Consider the following 19,352-nt stretch of genomic DNA (forward strand, 5'->3'; position numbering starts at 1 on the left):
TGCCTATGCTCCCCACCCACGGGTTTCCCGACAGCATGGGTTGGTTTCAATGGGAAGTCCCATTGACAAGCGACGGGAGGATAGCATCCCGCTGTCAGCGAGGCGCGCCACCCAGAAACATCCGGCTGGGGGATCGGAAACTCCAGACCCTTATCTACATCCACCCTATCATGCCCTGTAAGGACTTTGTAAGTTTCAATGAGGCCACCCCTCATTCTTCAAATCTCTAAGGAATACAGACTCAGTCTGCTCAATCTCTCCTCTTCAGACATCCCAGGCGAATCTGGTGCGCCTCCATTGCGCTCCCTGTATGGCAAATATATCCCGCCTTAGATAAGGGGACCAGTACTCCAGGTGAGATATCACCAAGGTGCGATATAACCGCAGCAAGCCATCCTTACTCCTGTACTCGAATCCTCCCACGATGAAAGCCAACATGTCGTTTGTCTTCCTAATTGCTTGCTGCATCTTCACGCTAGCGTTTAGTGACTCAATGACAAGGACACCCAGGTCTCTTTGGACATTAATGCTCCCCAATCTCTTATCATTTCAGAAATATTCTGCCTTTCTATTTTGTCTCCCGAAGTGAATAACTTCACATTATATTCCATCTGCCATGTTCCAGCCCATTCACTCAGCCTGTCCAAGTCCCCTTAAAGCCGCCTTGCTTCTTCCTCAGAACTTTCATTCCTACCCACATTCCTACTCAGTAAATTAGGAAATGGTACATTTGGCCCCCACATGCAAATCATTTGCACAGCTTGTGAACAGCTGTGGACCAAACACTGATCCTTGCCGTACCCCAGGAACAGATAGTAACAATCTGCCACTTTGAGAATGATCTGTTTATTCCTACTCTCCGCTTTCTGTCTGTTAACCAATTCTCAATGTGTACTAGTCTATTTCCCCCAATCCCATGCGCTCTAATTCTGGTTGCTGACTCCTTATCAAAAGTTTCTGAAAATTCAAATACACCACATTCACTGGTTCTCCTTCATCCATACTATGTGACATGTTATAAAAACTCCAGCAAGTTTGTCAAACAGGATTTTCCTTTCATAAATCCATGAATGAACAATATCACTTTCAAGCTCGCGGTGAAATTCTGGCATATTAAGGGTTTATATTCTTTAGCATTTTCTCATTGCAAGATGCTGGATCTAAAATAGCCGAACCTCAAGTTTGTTCCTCAACATACTGTTATAGAAAACCACCTTGCATACATTCCAGGAATTCATCCTCCACAGCATTAGTGCCTAATCAGTTCTACCCAACCTACGTGGAGATTAAAGCCCCTCCACCCTTGTTAAATGCTCCTCTAATTTCCTGATTTATACCATGCCGGAAGTTACCACAACCATTTGGCGGGCTATGAATGTTTGCTGCCCCTTGCTGTTTCGTAGCTCCACCCAAGCTCTTGATCTTGCAACTAAGTCCCTCCCTCATTAATGCACTGATCTCGCCCTTTATTAACAGGGCCACCCGATCTCCTTTTCCTTTTTACCTCACCTTCTTTGCATGTCCGTCCATTGCACTAGCCTGGCTATGTCCTCTTGTAGTCCATCACTACACCCTTCACAGCTCATAATACTTCAGTTCTGGGTTTGTTGCCATTTTGTAAATTGTGGAATTGTGACCAGTGCACCCAAGCCAAGGTCATTAATTTATATCAAGAAAAAGCAGTGATCCTAACATCAACCCCCGGAAAACCCCGCTGTACACCATCCTCAAATCCAAAAACCATCATTCAGCAATACTCTGTCTCCTGCCATTTAGCCAACTTTGTATCAATGCTGCCACAATCCCTTTTATTACATGGCCTTCAGCTTCGCTGACAAACCTATGGTACGAACACTTTGTCAAGTATCGTTTGGAAGTCCATGTGTACTGAATCAACCACATTATCTGTTACCTCGTTGAAAATCTCAATCAATTTAGCTCAACACAATTTATGCAACATAATCCTTACGGACTTCCTTTCATTAATTCACACTGGTCCAGCTGATTGTTAATTTTGTCCAGAATTAAGGGGCTGTTTAGCACAGGGCTAAATCGCTGGCTTTTAAAGCAGACCAAGGCAGGCCAGCAGCACGGTTCGATTCCCGTAACAGCCTCCCCGAACAGGCGCCGGAATGTGGCGACTAGGGGCTTTGCACAGTAACTTCATTGAAGCCTACTTGCGACAAGAAGCGATTTTCATTTCATTTTTCATTTCAAAAAGCTTCCCCACCGCCAGAGTTACATTGACCGACCTATGCACTTATACTGCTCCCCGTTTTTGAACAAGGATGTTATGTCTGCAATTCTCCAGTTCTCTGGCACCAACATGAGAATTCTATATCTAAGGAAAGATATACTGGCATCGCAGGCAGTCCAGACGAGATTCACTTGGTTGATCCCAGGTAGGGAGGGATTTTCTTACGAAGAGAGGTTGAGTAGGTTGGGCCTATGCTCATTGGGAGTTTAGAAGAATGAGAGGCAACCTTATTGTAGATATATAGGATTTTCAGGGGGCTGGTCAGGGTAGATGATGAGAGGTTGTTACCCCTTGTGGGAGAGTCTAGGACCAGAGGGTATAATCTCAGAGTGAGGGGTTGTCCATTTAAGACAGAGATGAGGAGGAATTTCTTCTCTCAGAGGGTTGTGAATCTGTGGGATTCTTTACCGCAGAGAGCTGTCGAGGCTGGGTCGCGAAGTGTGTTCAAGGCTGAGATAGACAGATTTTTAATCAGTAAGACAATCAGGGGTTATGGCGTTAAGGTAGGAGTCTCGAGTTGAGGATTCTCATTTCAGATCAATCAGCATATTTTTCCCATTTCCTTGTCTCCAAGCGCAGACCCCTTTTTGGTCCCTAATGGGATCCACAATTTATAGGTTCTTACGGCACCCTGGGTTAGTGCACGGTCAATTCCAGTCCCACAGGCCCCAGAGTCCCAACACTAGTAAATTAACCAATAATATGGATAAGGTTTCTGAGACCTTTGGCCCTTGACTGCTCCAATGACTTACGGGCACCAGATTTGTAAGTGAATGTGTAACAATTGTTTATTTATAACAACAATATAGCTAAGACATGCAATAATTATATTAGAATAATGGGCAGCTAATCTACATTCCCCCCTTTTACCGTCCCACCCTCTACCTAAACACACCCAAGACATACACAAACAGAGGGAGGGGTCGGAGTAAAGAGGATCAATATGAAATGGAAGATGAGTGTCCTTGCTTTGGATGTTTAGGTCATTGTAGCAGCTGTTCTCCCAGGATACTTAAGGATCAAAGACACCAATGCATGATTAGAACATAGAACATACAGTGCAGAAGGAGGCCATTCGGCCCATCGAGTCTGCACCGACCCACCCAAGCCCTCACTTCCACCCTATCCCCGTAACCCCTCCTAACCTTTTTGGACACTAAGGGCAATCCACCTAACCTGCACTTCTTTGGACTGTGGGTGGAAACCGGAGCACCCGGAGGAAACCCACACAGACACGGGTAGAATGTGCAGACCCTGCACAGACAGTGACCCAACGGGGAATCAAACCTGGGATCCTGGTGCTGTGAAGTCACAGTGCTATCCACTTGTGCTGCCCAGTGTTTCATTAGAGATGATCCCCTGACAGGAGTGTTCAGCCAGTATTCCCTGGTTGCAGGATTCCCTCTAGGGAGTTGCTTTCACTTTTATTAACCTGGGCCTTCACTCAGAAGATCTGCCTCAGGCCTGTGTAATTCTTATTTGTTTCCAACTCCACCAGAATGTCACCTTGCTTTACTGAGGAAAAACAGAGTTTCCTTCACAAGATTTTAAAGAGGGTTCTTTAAACAACTAGCCCTGCCTACAGCTACTGCTGGACTGAACTTCCTTTCAGGTAAGTCTGACTGTAGAGAGAGAAAAAGGTCTTTACTTTGAACCTTGATACCGAGTCCCATCAGGTAAGAGAGAGAGATCAGGACTTTGACCCTCCAGCCTTTGGTTTAACACAAAACTAAAAATCAGATGAAGCCTTCCTGTCCCTAGTCGAACAATCCGGAATAGTCAGCACCAATCAGCACAGACTATCAGCCAAGAGCCCAGCAAAGTAAACAGCTCATTGGCCGACAGCCAAGTCCATCACGATGAGTCATCACCGATGCTAGCACATCCTGCTGGATTCCTTTTAAAAAAAATTAAAGGGGATGTCCATCTTAAAGGCGTAGTTCCCAGTAATTGTCCAGGTACAAAAATTCTAAAAGCCAAAATAAAAGAAAACAGAGTAAACAGGGGACAAACAGGGATTAACAGGAGGATCCTTACAATGTCAATTGGAAGATTTATGGATTCATTTTTATGTTAGCTGGCGGTCTCTTCTTATTTACTCTCTTTGCTTCACTTATTCCCTTTATCATTTCCCCTCTGAACTTTCTACATTCAGCCTGGTTCTCAATTGTGTTGCCCACCGGACACCTGTCTTACGCCCCCTTTCTCTACTGCATTTTACTCTCTATCCACTTCATCCAAGAAGCTGTGACTTTGCTCGTCCTCCCTTCACCCCTCAAACTGCTTTACAGACACTGAAGTCTACTTTCAAGTGTAGTCACTGTTGTAATGTGGGAAACGCGGTGGTCAACCTGTACACAGCAGGATCCCAGAATCAGAAATGGGATAGCAACCGGATAGTTGATGTTTCTGCCCTTGGTTGGGGAATACATTTGGGGAAATGCCTCGCCGTTCTTCGAGACAGTGCCTTGGGGCGGTTTATATCTGCCAAGTGAACAGATGGAGCCTCGGCCTGTCAATTTCATAAGGATTCCCTGGCACTGGATTTTCAGCCAAGACATTGTGCTCTAATGTCTGGACTTGTCCTAAAATCCACAACCTTCTGCTTGAGTGGCAGAGGAATATTGCCCAGTGAACAGCAGTTGACATTTGCCAGGTTTTACTGTGGTTACAATGTCAGTGTAGGATTGTAGATTTAATCGGGTCCAAGGTGTTGTTAGTGGAAGCAGGGCTGCTACAGGGTCATGAAGCATTTCTAGGAGATAAAGCTTTAAATGAAAGGACACAATGTCCCACCTTTCGCTGTGAAGGACGCAACAAAAGATTCTTACCAGGCGGTTCAAGAATGTTCCAATGGACTGTGAAGTATGTGAGAGTGGGTAGGTCAATAATGTCAACAATGTGCTTTGTCAAGCTCCCCAAGTGAGTTCGAGAGCGAGGAACATTTCGTTTCCATGATGTGGGGGGGGGGGGGGGGGATTCACATTTCCAACATCTCCCAAAAATACTATTTTTGAGTAAAAACCCCACCTGCTTTGGGGTCATTTCCTCAGGATGATGTTCCGACGGGTGAAGGTTGAGATTATGGCCGTGGATACTGGGATATGGTGACCATGGGAGTCTGTGACAAGGCTCCTCAACACAACTCACTCCATGGGGAGGTCTAGTTATGGTCAGCAGTCTGTGCTCAGGCGATGGAAATAAGGAAATAACTCACCTTGTTGTCTGCCGTCGGGGTGTCCCAAAGGGCTTTATGGCCAATGGGGCACTTTTAGAAGTATCACTATTGTGATGTAGGAATACATGGCAGCCAATTTGTGCACAGCAAGCTCTCACATACGGCTGTGAGATAAATGAACAGATATACTGGGTGCAATTCAGCGACCCTGTTGCTTGAATCATACAAGAGCTCCAAATCGGCCGTCGCGCTGATCCAATGTGTACATTTAAATGAGTCCAATGGGCCAAGTTGGCGAGATCTCGCCAGGGAGCCGTACAATGCTGCTTCACACAGATGTGAACCAGGCTTAACGGCGCCTGGGGGGTCTCTCAGGGCACTAGAGAACCCCAGGTTGTCGTGGGCAGGGCAGGGTGGTACCCTGGCACTCCCCCGGGCACCTGGGCACCTGGGCACTGTCCGTCTGGCACCCAGGCAGTGCCACTGGGCACCCTGGCAATGCTGCCCTTGCATTGCCAGAGTGCCAGACAGGCCGTGTCGGGTTGGCAGGGGCTGGCCCCGGGTCTGGGGGGAGCCTTGCCAATTGGAGGAGGGGCGTGGGGGGGTTTCTCAGCAAGGTTGGGGAGTGGGGTGGGCAGGAAGCAGTGGGGGGGGGGGGAGAGGATTGAAAGGAGAAAGATTGGGGCTGCCGGACAAAATGGCGCCCCGATCTGCGAGCAAGCGTGCCTGCTGGTGAGATCACACCGGCAGCCGGAAACCCCTCTCAGTGCGGCCTCGGCAGCAAGAAAGTCCCCGAGGACAAAACAAACGGCAAAGCACCAGTGGCCAAAAGGTTGAATCACAGGGTGACTCTGAGCACTGCAGCCGCCGACAAACGCCCGCCAAACACGCCCGAAAGCGGACTTAGTTTTAAGCCCGTTCACTCGCGCCCGCTGTTTCAGTGATCTTGGCTGAGGGCTAACATTTGGCCAGGACATGGGCGGGGAAACTCTCCTGCTCTTCCTTGATCATTTCCATGCAATGTTTATCAGCACCTGAGACGACAGATGGAGAGAAATTAAAAAATAGGAGCACAAGACGGTGCATAGCCCTGGTGCCTGCTCTACCATTCAACACGATCATGGCTAGATTTCCCCACTTACTCTTCCAATCACCATTTACCTTAATGCACAAGAATTGATCCATCGACCTAGAATGTGCTCGGTGACTGAGTCTCCATAAGACATCGGAGCGGAAGTAAGGCCATTCGGCCCATCGAGTCCACTCCACCATTCAATCATGGCTGATTTCAACTCCATTTACCCGCTCTCTCTCCATAGCCCTGAATTCCTCGAGAAATCAAGAATTTATCAACTTCTGTCTTAAAGACACTTAACGTCCCGGCCTCCACCGCCCTCTGTGGCAATGAATTCCACAGACCCACCACTCTCTAGCTGAAGAAACTTCTCCTCATCTCTGTTCTAAAGTGACTCCCTTTTATTCTAAGGCTGTGCCCCCGGGTCCTAGTCTCCCCTGCTAATGGAAACAACTTCCCTACATCCACCCTATCTAAGCCATTCATTATCTTGTAAGTTTCTATTTGATCTCTCCTCAACCTCCTAAACTCCAATGAATATAATCCCAGGATCCTCAGACGTTCATCGTATGTTAGGCCTACCATTCCTGGGATCATCCGTGTGAATCTCCGCTGGACCCGCTCCAGTGCCAGTATGTCCTTCCTGAGGTGAGGGGCCCAAAATTGCTCACAGTATTCTAAATGGGGCCTAACTACATACATAGAACATAGAAAATACAGCACAGAACAGGCCCTTCGGCCCACGATGTTGTGCCGAACCTTTGTCCTAGATTAATCATAGATTATCATTGAATTTACAGTGCAGAAGGAGGTCATTTGGCCCTTTGAGTCTGCACCGGCTCTTGGAAAGAGCACCCTACCCAAACTCAACACCTTCACCCAACACCAAGGGCAATTTGGACATTAAGGGCAATTTATCATTGGCCAATTCACCTAACCCACACATCTTTGGATTGTGGGAGGAAACCGGAGCACCCGGAGGAAACCCACGCAGACACGGGGAGGACGTGCAGACTCCGCACAGTCAGTGACCCAAGCCGGAATCGAACCTGGGACTAGTGCTTTATAAAGCTTCAGAAGTACATCCCTACTTTTATATTCCAAGCCTCTTGAGATAAATGACAACATTGCATTTGCTTTCTTAATTACGGACTCAACCTGCAAGTTTACCTTTAGAGAATCCTGGACTAGGATTCCCAAGTCCCTTTGCACTTCAGCATTATGAATTTTGTCACCGTTTAGAAAATAGTCCATGCCTCTATTCTTTTTTCCAAAGTGCAAACCTCGCACTTGCCCACGCTGAATTTCATCAGCCATTTCTTGGACCACTCTCCTAAACTGTCTAAATCTTTCTGCAGCCTCCCCACCTCCTCAATACTACCTGCCCCTCCAACTATCTTTGTATCATCGGCAAACTTAGCCAGAATGCCCCCAGTCCCGTCATCTAGATCGTTAATATATAAAGAGAACAGCTGTGGCCCCAACACTGAACCCTGCAGGACACCACTCGTCACCGGTTGCCATTCCGAAAAAGAACCTTTTATCCCAACTCTCTGCCTTCTGCCTGACAGCCAATCGTCAATCCATGTTAGTACCTTGCCTCGAATACCATGGGCCCTTATTTTACTCAGCAGTCTCCCGTGAGGCACCTTATCAAAGGCCTTTTGGAAGTCAAGATAGATAACATGATGCCCTGATGTAGAGAATTTCAAAATTACACCATCCTCTGAATGAACAAAATACACCTTGGGCGAAATTCTCCCCCAACGGCGCGATGAACGCCGACTGGCGCCCAAATCAGCGCCAATCAGACGGGCATCGCGCCGCCCCAAAGGTGCGGAATGCTCCGCATCTTTGGCGGCCTAGCCCCGACATTGAGGGGCTATGCCGGCGCCGGAGGGATTTCCACCCCGCCAGCTGGCGCGGAAATGCGGCGCATGCGTGGGAGCGTCAGCGGCCGCTGACAGTTTCCCGCGCATGCGCAGTGGGGAGAGTCACTTCCGCCTCCGCCATGGTGGAGGCCATGGCGGAGGCGGAAGGGAAAGAGTGCCCCCACGGCACAGGCCCGCCCGCGGATCGGTGGGCCCCGATCGCGGGCCAGGCCACCGTGGGGGCACCCCCCCGGGGCCAGATCGCCCCGCGCGCCCCCCCAGGACCCCGGAGCCCGCCCGCGCCGCCTGGTCCCGCCGGTAAATACCAGGTTTAATTTACGCCGGCGGGACAGGCAATTTCTGGGTGGGACTTCGGCCCATTCGGGCTGGAGAATTGAGCGGGGAGTCCCGCCAACCGGCGCGACCCGATTCCCGCCCCCGCCCAATTTCCGGTACCGGAGACTTCGGCGGGGGCGGGGGTGGGATTCACGGCGGCCAACGGCCATTCTCCGACCCGGCGGGGGGTCGGAGAATGACGCCCCTTATCTCAATCCTTAATTGCTGACTCCTTATCCTGAGATTGACCTCTCAACAAGGTTGAGGAGTGGGGTGGGCAGAAAGCGATGGGGGGTGGGGATGGGGCGGGGGTTGATATAGGAGGTGGAGAAAGATTGGGGCGGCCGGAGCCCTAGTCCTAGACTTCTCAGTCATGAAGAACAGCCTCTTAGCATCTACCCCTCCAGCATATCCAATCCCCAACAATAATACCATCCGTGTTCATCACAGGCAGTCGCCTGTAGCGAGCAAATGGTTCAAACCATTTGTCACCACCAGGGGGGTCAATTACAAAGGTGCTGCTTTTAATGCATTTCACACATCATGCCTGACCTATTTTAAAACGTCCAGTGCGTGGAAATATAAGCTGATGGTTGGACGAGATTCATTGAAATTGAGGGTTGAGCCACACCTCTGCCTAGGTGGTAGTTAGTGTTCTCTACCAGAAGCTACCGTCAGCTGAAATCTGATTTTTAAAAAACCGGCCTTTCACATGGTGTTTGAGTAAAGAGCTGGTTAGCTCTGTGGGAGGAAGGAGGGAGGCGGGGGATGGTGGAGGTGTTGGATTTTGGGAAGGGGGTGGGGGGGGGGGGGGGGGAACGAGGTGGTGTGGTGTGGAGTGGGGGACTGGGGAGGAACGAGGTGGTCTGGTGTGGGGTGTGGCACATGTGCAGCCAGAAGTAGCCAAGTGAAATTGGACGTGAGCTGCCCGGTCAGGAAATGACAAGAAGAACTTACATTTGAGCAGTGTCTAACGTGCCCCATGTGGAAATAAATGAGGAAGAGGCTACCCGAGTCAGAGAGGTTGAGAACAAGAAGGTGCAGAAAAGATTGGCAAGAATGGTTTCAGGGATGAGGAAGGTCAGCTTGGGGGAGCTGAAGAAGGGTGTTGAACATCACAAGGGGATCTGGACCAGGTGGATAAGGAGAAACGATTCCCACTGGGCGAAGGGTTGAGACCAGAAGATATTGATTTAGCTAATTAGCAACAGAAAGAATGGTGACACGGGGAAGATTATTGTTCCGCACAGAGTGGTGGAGGCAGGTCCACTGGAGGCCTTCAAAAGAGAATTGTATCGTTATCTGAAGTCAAAACATTTTGCAGGGTTATGGGTGGGAGGCTGTGGAGTGGGGAGCAGGCGAGTCTTTCACCTAGTAGGGGCTGGTTTAGCACAGGGCTAAATAGCTGGCTTTTAAAGCAGACCAAGGCAGGCCAGCAGCACGGTTCAATTCCCGTGCCAGCCTCCCCGAACAGGCGCCGGAATGTGGCGACTAGGGGCTTTTCACAGTAACTTCATTTGAAGCCTACTTGTGACAATAAGCGATTTTCATTTAATTTTTCGTTTTTTCATTCTCGTCGAGAGCCGGCAAGGGCACGATGGGCAGAATGGCCTCTTTCTGTGCTGTAACCATTCTACGATTGTCGGGGCAGAATGTTGTCACCGGAGTCGGGGTTTCGACAGTGGCCAGAAATGTGCGCCAGCAACATGCGCAGTCAGCCGGCAGAAGGTCCCGTCGGGTTTTACCAGAGTTGCTGTCCTGGGTGTGACGGTTGCCCTTTCCTCTAAGGGCACCAGCACAACTGGAGGATGGGCAGCTCTGCAAAGCCTCAGCTGGGCCACCAGAAGCATTTGGCCGCTGCTGAGACAAGCATGGACCCCGCGGTCTACACCAGGTAGGCTGAGGAAACATTCTAAAAACTGTAGCATTGTGCTGATGGAGGGGAAACCTCCCTGAACTAATCACTGGGGCTGTGGGGGCTGCCTTCCTGTCTGCCGCCCCCTCGTTGCACAAAAAATCCTGCCCCCTGGGATTGCGACTGCATTCAGCTGATAGCCTACCCATCTGGAGGGGGCGGGGGGAGAGGTGGTGTTGATCCACCATTGGCAAGATGCCAACAGCCTGATGGAACAGTCCTCAATAAAGCCTTTGGCTCTTCAAATTTGCTTTATGCCTCCTTGGGGAAGTCTGTCTGCAGCCGATCATAGAATCATCGGATTTACAGTGCAGAAGGAGGCCATTCGGCCCATCGAGTCTGCACTGGCCCTTGGAAAGGGCACCCTACCCAAGCCCACACCTCCATCCTATCCCCATAACCCAGTAACCCCACCCAATCATTTTGGACACTAAGGGCAATTTAGCATGGCCAATGCACCGGCTCTTGGAAAGAGCACCCTACCCAAAGTCAACACCTCCACCCAACACTAAGGGCAATTTTGGGCACTAAGGGCAATTTATCATGGCCAATCCACCTAACCTGCCCATCTTTGGACTGTGGGAGGAAACCGGAGCACCCGGAGGAAACCCACGCAGACACGGGGAGAACGTGCAAACTCCGCACAGACAAGCCGGGAATCGAACCTGGAACCTTGGAGCTGTGAAGCAACGGTGCTAACCACTGTGCTACCGTGCCGCCCAACCCCAGTCCTTCCATCAGTAAAATGTTCCGATGACAGTTCTGCCAAGGAGTCAATCTGACCCAGCTCCCTGTAATGTTACCTTGCCCTACCCTGCCTTGATGCCCCTTCCCTGGGGGTCCAGTAAAACTCCCCCCTATGATTCTAACATGTTCGAAGATGACCAATTGGCACGGGCAAATGATGGCACAAAGGCTCACGGGCTACAAGTTATTCTCATTCTGGCTTAAAAAACTTACGTTCAATTTGCCCACAATCGGTAACACCAGAGGAAGTTGCTGACAGTGTAGAGTTTGTCAATATTGACTGCAGAAATCGAAAAGACGAGATTTTGCTGACAAACCAGTTCCTGCGAAGCAACACAATGCAGGGTCAGCAACTTCTGAAAAGTGGTTGGACAAGGAATTCCCAGAAATAGCAGCTTATTGTAATATAACATGCTTGACTGGTGTTATGCCACCACCTTTCAAAGAACAAACTGGAAGACAAAGGAGTATTGTGGAACTTGTGCTCTACTTGCCGAACATCACACCCTGAGTGTACAGATTACACTTCAAAAATGTCAACAAAGCAGAGAGTGAACCAGTTATTTCTTGCCTTGATTTTCCTGACTTCCCCCATTCGCCCGCCCTCCCCCAACCGCTAGGACAGGAGCCAGAAATTTACAATCAACAGTGACCTCCCTGAACATTGATCACCCTCAGAGAACGTGCTATCCGCTGTAAGCACATTCTAAAAAGAAGCACTAAGGGAGCAGAGAAGGTTGGAAACATAAGAAGTAAGAGCGGTAGAAGACCACGTGACCCCTTGAACCTGCTCCCCCATTTAATAAGGTTATTATGGCTGACCTTTGACCTCAACTCCATTTTATCTGCCTGACCTCCATATCCCTCGGGAGTAGGGATGTGCCCAGTAACTACAGGCCGGCAAATTTAACATTGGTGGTAGAATCAATAATTTGGGAAAAGGCTAACAATCGTCACATGGACATCTGTAGGTTAATTAAAGGAAAATCATATTTACCTAACTTGCTGGAGATTTTGAAGGGGGTAACAGGGAAGGTTGACAAGGGAAATGCTGTTGCCGAGGTGAACATAGACTTCCAGGAGGCATTTGCTAGAGTGCTGCACAACAGACTTGTGAGCAAAGTCACCGGTTCAGCCTTAGCCGGAATATTGCGTCCAGCTACGGGTCCCAAACTTTAGGAAGGATGTGAAGGCTTTGGAGAGGGTGCGAGAAATAGTCACGAGAATGGCTCCTGGGGCGAGGGACTTCAGTTATGAAGAAAGTTTGGAGAAGGTAGGACTGTTTTTCTGAGAGAAAAGAATGCGGGGAGGAGATTTGAGGGACAGAGTGGGTGGGGAGAAAATGTTCCCTCTCGTGAAACGCTCGAGAACGAGAGGGCACAGATTTAAGGTCATGAGCAAGAGAAGCAATAGAGGCGAGAGGAGAAACATTTTCACACAGCGAGTGGTCAGGATCTGGAATGTGCTGCCTGAGAGTGTGATGGCGGCAGGGTCAATTGTAGCATTCACAAGGGGGTTAGATTGTTATCAGAAAAGGAAGAATGTGCATAGTTACAGAGAGAAGGAGGGAGAATGGAACCAGCTGAATTTACCATTTGAGGAGTTGGTGCAGACATGATGGGACCAAATGCTCTCCCTCTGCCACACCAATCCTGCGGTTCTGTGATTTTCCATTTCTCTGCTGGGAACACGTGTTGGGAATCTGCGCACACGCAGCATGTAATTGTCTGAATTTGAATGATTGCTGATACAGGTTTTGGTAAAGGGTATCACGCCACATGCACTCGTGGCTATTCTCCTAATCAGTAATTGCTAGCAGCACAAACTCAGGACTCCCAACAGAATAAAACCGCCTCGAGGAAATTAGGAAGAGCCATGGTTAGAAGGGAGAGATATGGGAGTGGGGTCAGAAATTAAAAGCGAGATCGGTGAATGGGGTGTATTGGAGATGGAGCCCAAGGATATAAGCACGTTGGAGGGGGGTTTAATATCAAACAGGTTGGTGTAATTAAATAACTTTTTTGAATAAAGTTCACTTTAAACATAATATTGTCTTCAATGTCTGTAAGGGAGAGAAGCATGGAAAAAATTTAAATGTTTTGGCTTTGATGTCATGGGTTTGTAAACAGGAACATATGTCCAGAGGTTATCAGACACAATGGAATATGCACCATATTTATACCTCCTGTCCTTTGACTGTTATGTTTTCTTTGTCTCTTTCTGCAACAAAGGGTGGGACTTTCAGGCTCTGCTCAACATTGCGATTGTCCAGTTCCGCTGAAAGTCAATGGACTTTGGGCTATGCAGCCGAACCTGCCACGGTGCGCCCCGCCATGACGGACATGGAAAATCCCTGCCGCGGTGCGCCCCGCCATGACGGATATGGAAAATCCCTGCCGCGGTGCGCCCCGCCATGACGGACATGGAAAGTCCCTGCCGCGGTGCGCCCCGACATGACGGACATGGAAAATCCCTGCCGCGGTGCGCCCCGCCATGACGGATATGGAAAATCCCTGCCGCGGTGCGCCCCGCCATGACGGACATGGAAAGTCCCTGCCGCGGTGCGCCCTGCCATGACGGACATGGAAAGTCCCTGCCGCGGTGCGCCCCGACATGACGGACATGGAAAATCCCTGCCGCGGTGCGCCCCGCCATGACGGACATGGAAAATCCCAGCCACGGTGCGCCCTGCCATGACGGACATGGAAAATCCCTGCCGCGGTGCGACCTGCCATGACGGACATTGAAAATCCCTGCCGCGGTGCGCCCCGCCATGACGGACATGAAAAATACCTGCCGCGGTGCGCCCTGCCATGACGGACATGGAAAATCCCTGCCGCGGTGCGCCCTGCCATGACGGACATGAAAAATCCCTGCCGCGGTGCGACCCGCCATGACGGGCATGGAAAATCCCTGCCGCGGTGCGCCCCACCATGACGGACATGGAAAATCCCTGCTGCGGTGCGCCCTGCCATGACGGACATGGAAAATCCCAGCCACGGTGCGCCCCGCCATGACGGATATGGAAAATCCCTGCCGCGGTGCGCCCTGCCATGACGGACATGGAAAATCCCAGCCACGGTGCGCCCCGCCATGACGGACATGGAAAATCCCTGCCGCGGTGCGCCCCGCCATGACGGACCTGGAAATTCCCTGCCGCGTTGCGCCCCGCCATGACGGACATGAAAAATCCCTGCCGCGGTGAGCCCTGCCATGACGGACATGGAAAATCCCTGCTGCGGTGAGCCCTGCCATGACGGGCATGAAAAGTCCCTGCCGCGGTGCGCCCCGCCATGACGGACATGGAAAATCCCTGCCGCGGTGCGCCCCGCCATGACGGACGTGAAAAATCCCTGCCGCGGTGCGCCCCGCCATGACGGACATGCAAAATCCCTGCCGCGGTGCGCCCTGCCATGACGGACATGGAAAATCCCTGCCGCGGTGCGCCCTGCCATGACGGACATGGAAAATCCCTGCCGCGGTGCGCCCCGCCATGACGGACATGGAAAATCCCTGCCGCGGTGCGCCCTGCCATGACGGACATGGAAAATCCCTGCCGTGGTGCGCCCCGCCATGATGGACATGGAAAATCCCTGCCGCGGTGCGCCCCGCCATGACAGACATGGAAAATCCCTGCCGCGGTGCGCCCCACCATGACGGACATGGAAAATCCCTGCCGCGGTGCGCCCCGCCATGCCGGACATGGAAAATCCCTGCCGCAGTGCGCCCCGCCATGACGGACATGGAAAATCCCTGCCGCGGTGCGCCCCGCCATGACGGACATGGAAAATCCCTGCCGCGGTGCGCCCCGTAATGACGGACATGGAAAATCCCTGCCGCGGTGCGCCCCGCAATGACGGACATGGAAAATCCCAGCCACGGTGCGCCCCGCCATGACGGACATGGAAAATCCCTGCCGCGGTGCGCCCCGCCATGACGGACATGGAAAATCCCTGCCGCGGTGCGCCCCGCCATGACGGACATGGAAAATCCCTGCCGCGGTGCGCCCCGCCATGACGGACATGGAAAATCCCTGCCGTGGTGCGCCCCACCATGACGGACATGGAAAATCCCTGCCGCGGTGCGCCCTGCCATGACGGACATGGAAAATCCCTGCCGCGGTGCGCCCCGCCATGACGGACATGGAAAATCCCTGCTGCGGTGCGCCCCGCCATGACGGACATGCAAAATCCCTGCCGCGGTGCGCCCCGCCATGACGGACATGGAAAATCCCTGCTGCGGTGCGCCCCGCCATGACGGACATGGAAAATCCCAGCCAATGGCTTTCTTTTCTTTGGCTGAAACTTTCCAGCCATTCCCACCATTGGGATCTTCCAGTGCCTCCAGTCTGTGCCAACCTGTGCCGGGGGAAGTTCCAGGGGTGGATCCTCTGGAAAGCCCAGTTTGGAGCAGGTTCCCATTACATGTGGTTTGGGGTGGGGGGGCGGAGCTAGGGGCCTCTCTCCCTCTATCTGCGTTCCTCTAATTCCTTCTCTGTGATCCTCTGCCTCATGGACTATTCTCGGCTTGTGCTCTTGTCTTCATTCTTTCTGTCTCTCGACTTTCCCTGATATCGCCTGAGTCTTTCTCTCATGATCTTTGCCTCCCTTTTTCTGACCCCCCTGCCTTTTCTGTCGACGACGTTTCACTGTGCTTTCACTTTCCATGGGCTGTATTTTACATGCCCCCACCAGGTGTGCTTTGGTCGGGGTAGGCACTAAAATAGGGTGGTTACCCCCTCCACCAGCTTCCCGCCCATCAATGAGCTCAACCCCATTATTGAAGGGGTGGCGGGCACCAAAATAGGCAAGCCACCCGCCATATTCAAATAAACAATCACAGTTCAGTTAATCTGGTTACTAAGTTTGATCCTGGTAACTTGCTGCCTACGTGATAAGATGTTCGCTGTGGGCAAATGAGGGCAGGAGTGGGCAGCCTGATTTTCCAAAAGAGATCTTCAAGGGTCGTGAGGAGGGGGCGGTTCACTTTTCAGGGCCTGCTCTTTGCCAATCACAGGGCACTCCCTCTAAGATTGAACTCTGAACTCCCCCCATCTTTCCTACCCGGCCGCCTGCCGATGACCCCATCGACCTTCTTTCTTCTTCACCTCCAGCAATCCCGTCGGTGCCCACTGACTCGCTCTTGGCACTGCCAACACTGCTGGAGCTGTAATTGGCCGACAGAGGCATGGCCTGCTCCCCTGCGAGGGGCAGAATTCCCTTTTGGTCCTCATTTAGCCGCCCCAGTTTATAACTGGTCAATGCTCCATGTCAACATTGCTTCCAGAGGGGAGAGGGGTGAGCCTCCTGCGTCCCCATATTATTCAGCCTTTTGTCTGTCTCCGTCTCCCCTGTCTCCTCCGTCTCTCCTGCTCCCCTTATTTGTGTGGGAGCTTCTCTCGCCCCTCATGGTCCTTTTTCCCTCTCTCGGTCTATCTTGTGTCTGTCTCTGATTCTCTCACCTCTGTCTCTCTTTCATCCTCTCTGACCCTCCTGGTGTTTCGTTGTCCCATTCGTCCTCAGCCCTCTCTTCCCCTGTTTGTTTCTCCTGCTTGTTTACTCTCCCTCTGCCCTTTCCCTCCTTCCCAAGATCTCCGCCCCATCGGTGCGAACATTGTGGGGCTGCAATGTGGACCCTGCTGACGTTCCCACTCCCACCTCAAATCAAAGAACAGAAATCAAACTGAGCATTTGCGGGAACATTTACAGTGATGTAATTAGGAATTTTCCTTGAAAATAAATCTTCCGAATTTCCACACCGTCGGGAGCGGATGATCACCGGGCTAGCCTCATGTCACTGGGCCCCAGCCGAGCGGAGTATTCTGCGATCATGCCGATTATCGAGTCCCGGTTTCGGCGTGAAAGTGGATTCTCCCCACGTCCATCATCAGCGCCTTGTCACAAAGTATGTTTTGGGCAGCTTCCAAGAGATCCTTAGATTGTCCCTGGATATACAATCTGCTGAGGTGTGTCAGTGACCTGAGCACAAATCCAAGCTGACAGACTCAGGGCAGCATTGAGGGAGTTCTGTAGTGTCGGAGGTGCCATTTTCCAGATGAGAGATGACAAGGAGTCCCCGTCTGCCCTCTCAGGTGGGTGTGAAGGCCCCACAGCCATGGTTTTGAAGATGAGCAGGGGGAGATCTCCCCTGTGCTCTGGCTAATATTTACCCCTCAACCAGCATCACTAAGAAATGAACCTTTATCGCCTTTCTGTTTGCGGGATCGCGCTGTGCACAAAATGGCTGCCATGTTTCTTCCATTCCAGTACTGACCAGCCTTCAGTCGTATTTTATTGGCTGTGAAGCACTTTGGGACATTGTGACAGCAGTGTTATAGAAATGCAAACACTTTCTGTGCTGTACACTACAAACATTGTGAAACATTCAGCATTATATTGTACTCATTTGTTTAGTAAACTGCAGTAAACAACACCCTTAACAGCTGGGATGGCAGCCAAATCGAGAGCGCTATTGTTTGCTGTCCCTCCTGTGCCCTGCCAAGTCTGGTCCATTTCTCTCCTCCCTTTCTCCGCTGAAGCCATTAACCCTTTGCTGAGCTGTGGGGCCCAGGGGCTCAGTACCCTGCAGTACATTGCCCAACTCACCTTTCCATCGAATCCCTTCAGTGCAGAAGGAAGCCATTTGGCCCATCGAGTCTGCACCGACCCTCTGAAAGAGAACTCTACCTAGGCCCACTTCCTCACCCTAGCCCTGTAACCCCACCTAATCTGCACATCCTGGTCACTAAGGGGCAATTTAACACGGCCAATGCACATCTTGGCACAGTGAGGGAACCGGAGCACCCGGAGGAAACCCACACAGACATGGGCAGAATGTACAAACGCTACACAGACGGTTACCCCCGGCCAGAATTGAACCCAGGTCCCTGGGGCTGTGAGGCAGCGGTGCTAACCACTGTGCAACCACGCTGCCACCCCTTTTCCAAATATTTTGAGCTAAGGCTGCTTGTCCTTCGACTGACAAGTTCACATACTGTCCAACTGAGGTCCCAGGGCAGTAAAAGGGAGTACGGAGACCACTACTCCAGGGACATCAAGGCAGCAGCTCTCAACCTGCGCAGACTGGCGATCTGTATTGCTGAGTTACCGAATCCTAAACCAGCTAAAGCATTGTGGAGGGAGAGAGAAAAACAGAGTTGATGTTTGGTCAGGGGCTATAATGCCAGCTGTGCAAGTGGGAACTCTCTCACCTCTGGATCAGGGGGCACTGTCAGAAAAAGGGGTGGAAATAGTTTCATTAACAAGTGACGAGGTCACTGAGCATGTTGCGGTGTATAATTACGCAGCTCCTCTCCCTCAAGGTTTTTCCCAGCTGGTTGATGACCTGTGCCTACAAAGGTTGGAAAAAAAAGAAATCTTTTTATAAAGAGCTTCCATCCTCCTGAGGCCGATCCACATCCAACAACCTGCTCTGAAAACTCTGCTCACGTTCTGACAGCTGCAACAGCAACTGAGACAATCCACAAGATTCTAAAACAACGCACAGCATTCTAAAATAAACAGCCCCAACATTGAAAGAAAAGGTTTATTCGGCCTAGCTCCCAGTGTTTACGAATTGTCTCTAAAATTCCAGGATCCAGACCAACGTCTTCACCAAAAACTGACCGTTTTTTCCCTTTGCCCATGCCCTATCGGTGAACCACCTTTCGTTGAAATCTGATCATAGGTTCTTGCGATGTGTTGTTTACAGACAAACAGGCCAACAGAGGTGAAACAAATACCTCCACCCACCTTCCGTAGCAGGGGTATAAATTTCAAATGGGAGTAGGGTCTAACGATGTGTGAAAGGGAGCATTTACAGGTTTATGGGGAGAGAGCAAGGGTGTGAGACAAATTGAACAGATCTTTCAAAAAGCCAACACAGACACTATGGACCGAATGGCCTTTTCGCTGTGCTCCATGGTTCTCACAGCTTGGTAACTTTCAGAAACATATTAAAGAAGGAAGTAAGGA

The 19,352-nt window shown here is 50.9% G+C and overlaps 1 protein-coding gene across 3 annotated transcripts in view; it reads left to right on the forward strand.

Annotated features, from left to right (window-relative positions):
* LOC140388611 (monoglyceride lipase-like) overlaps positions 1-19,352 on the forward strand; it is a 104,816-nt gene that overhangs the window by 3,600 nt on the left and 81,864 nt on the right. Inside the window, exon 2 of one of the 3 annotated variants that reach the window (XM_072473051.1) lies at positions 3,756-3,869. The exons of the other annotated variants lie outside the window; for them this stretch is intronic. The gene's annotated coding sequence lies outside the window, so the exon portion shown is untranslated. The remainder of the gene's footprint in view (positions 1-3,755; positions 3,870-19,352) is intronic. 3 annotated transcript variants of the gene reach the window in all.

This window comes from Scyliorhinus torazame, chromosome 13 (genome assembly GCF_047496885.1).
Source record: "Scyliorhinus torazame isolate Kashiwa2021f chromosome 13, sScyTor2.1, whole genome shotgun sequence".
NCBI lineage: Eukaryota > Metazoa > Chordata > Chondrichthyes > Carcharhiniformes > Scyliorhinidae > Scyliorhinus > Scyliorhinus torazame.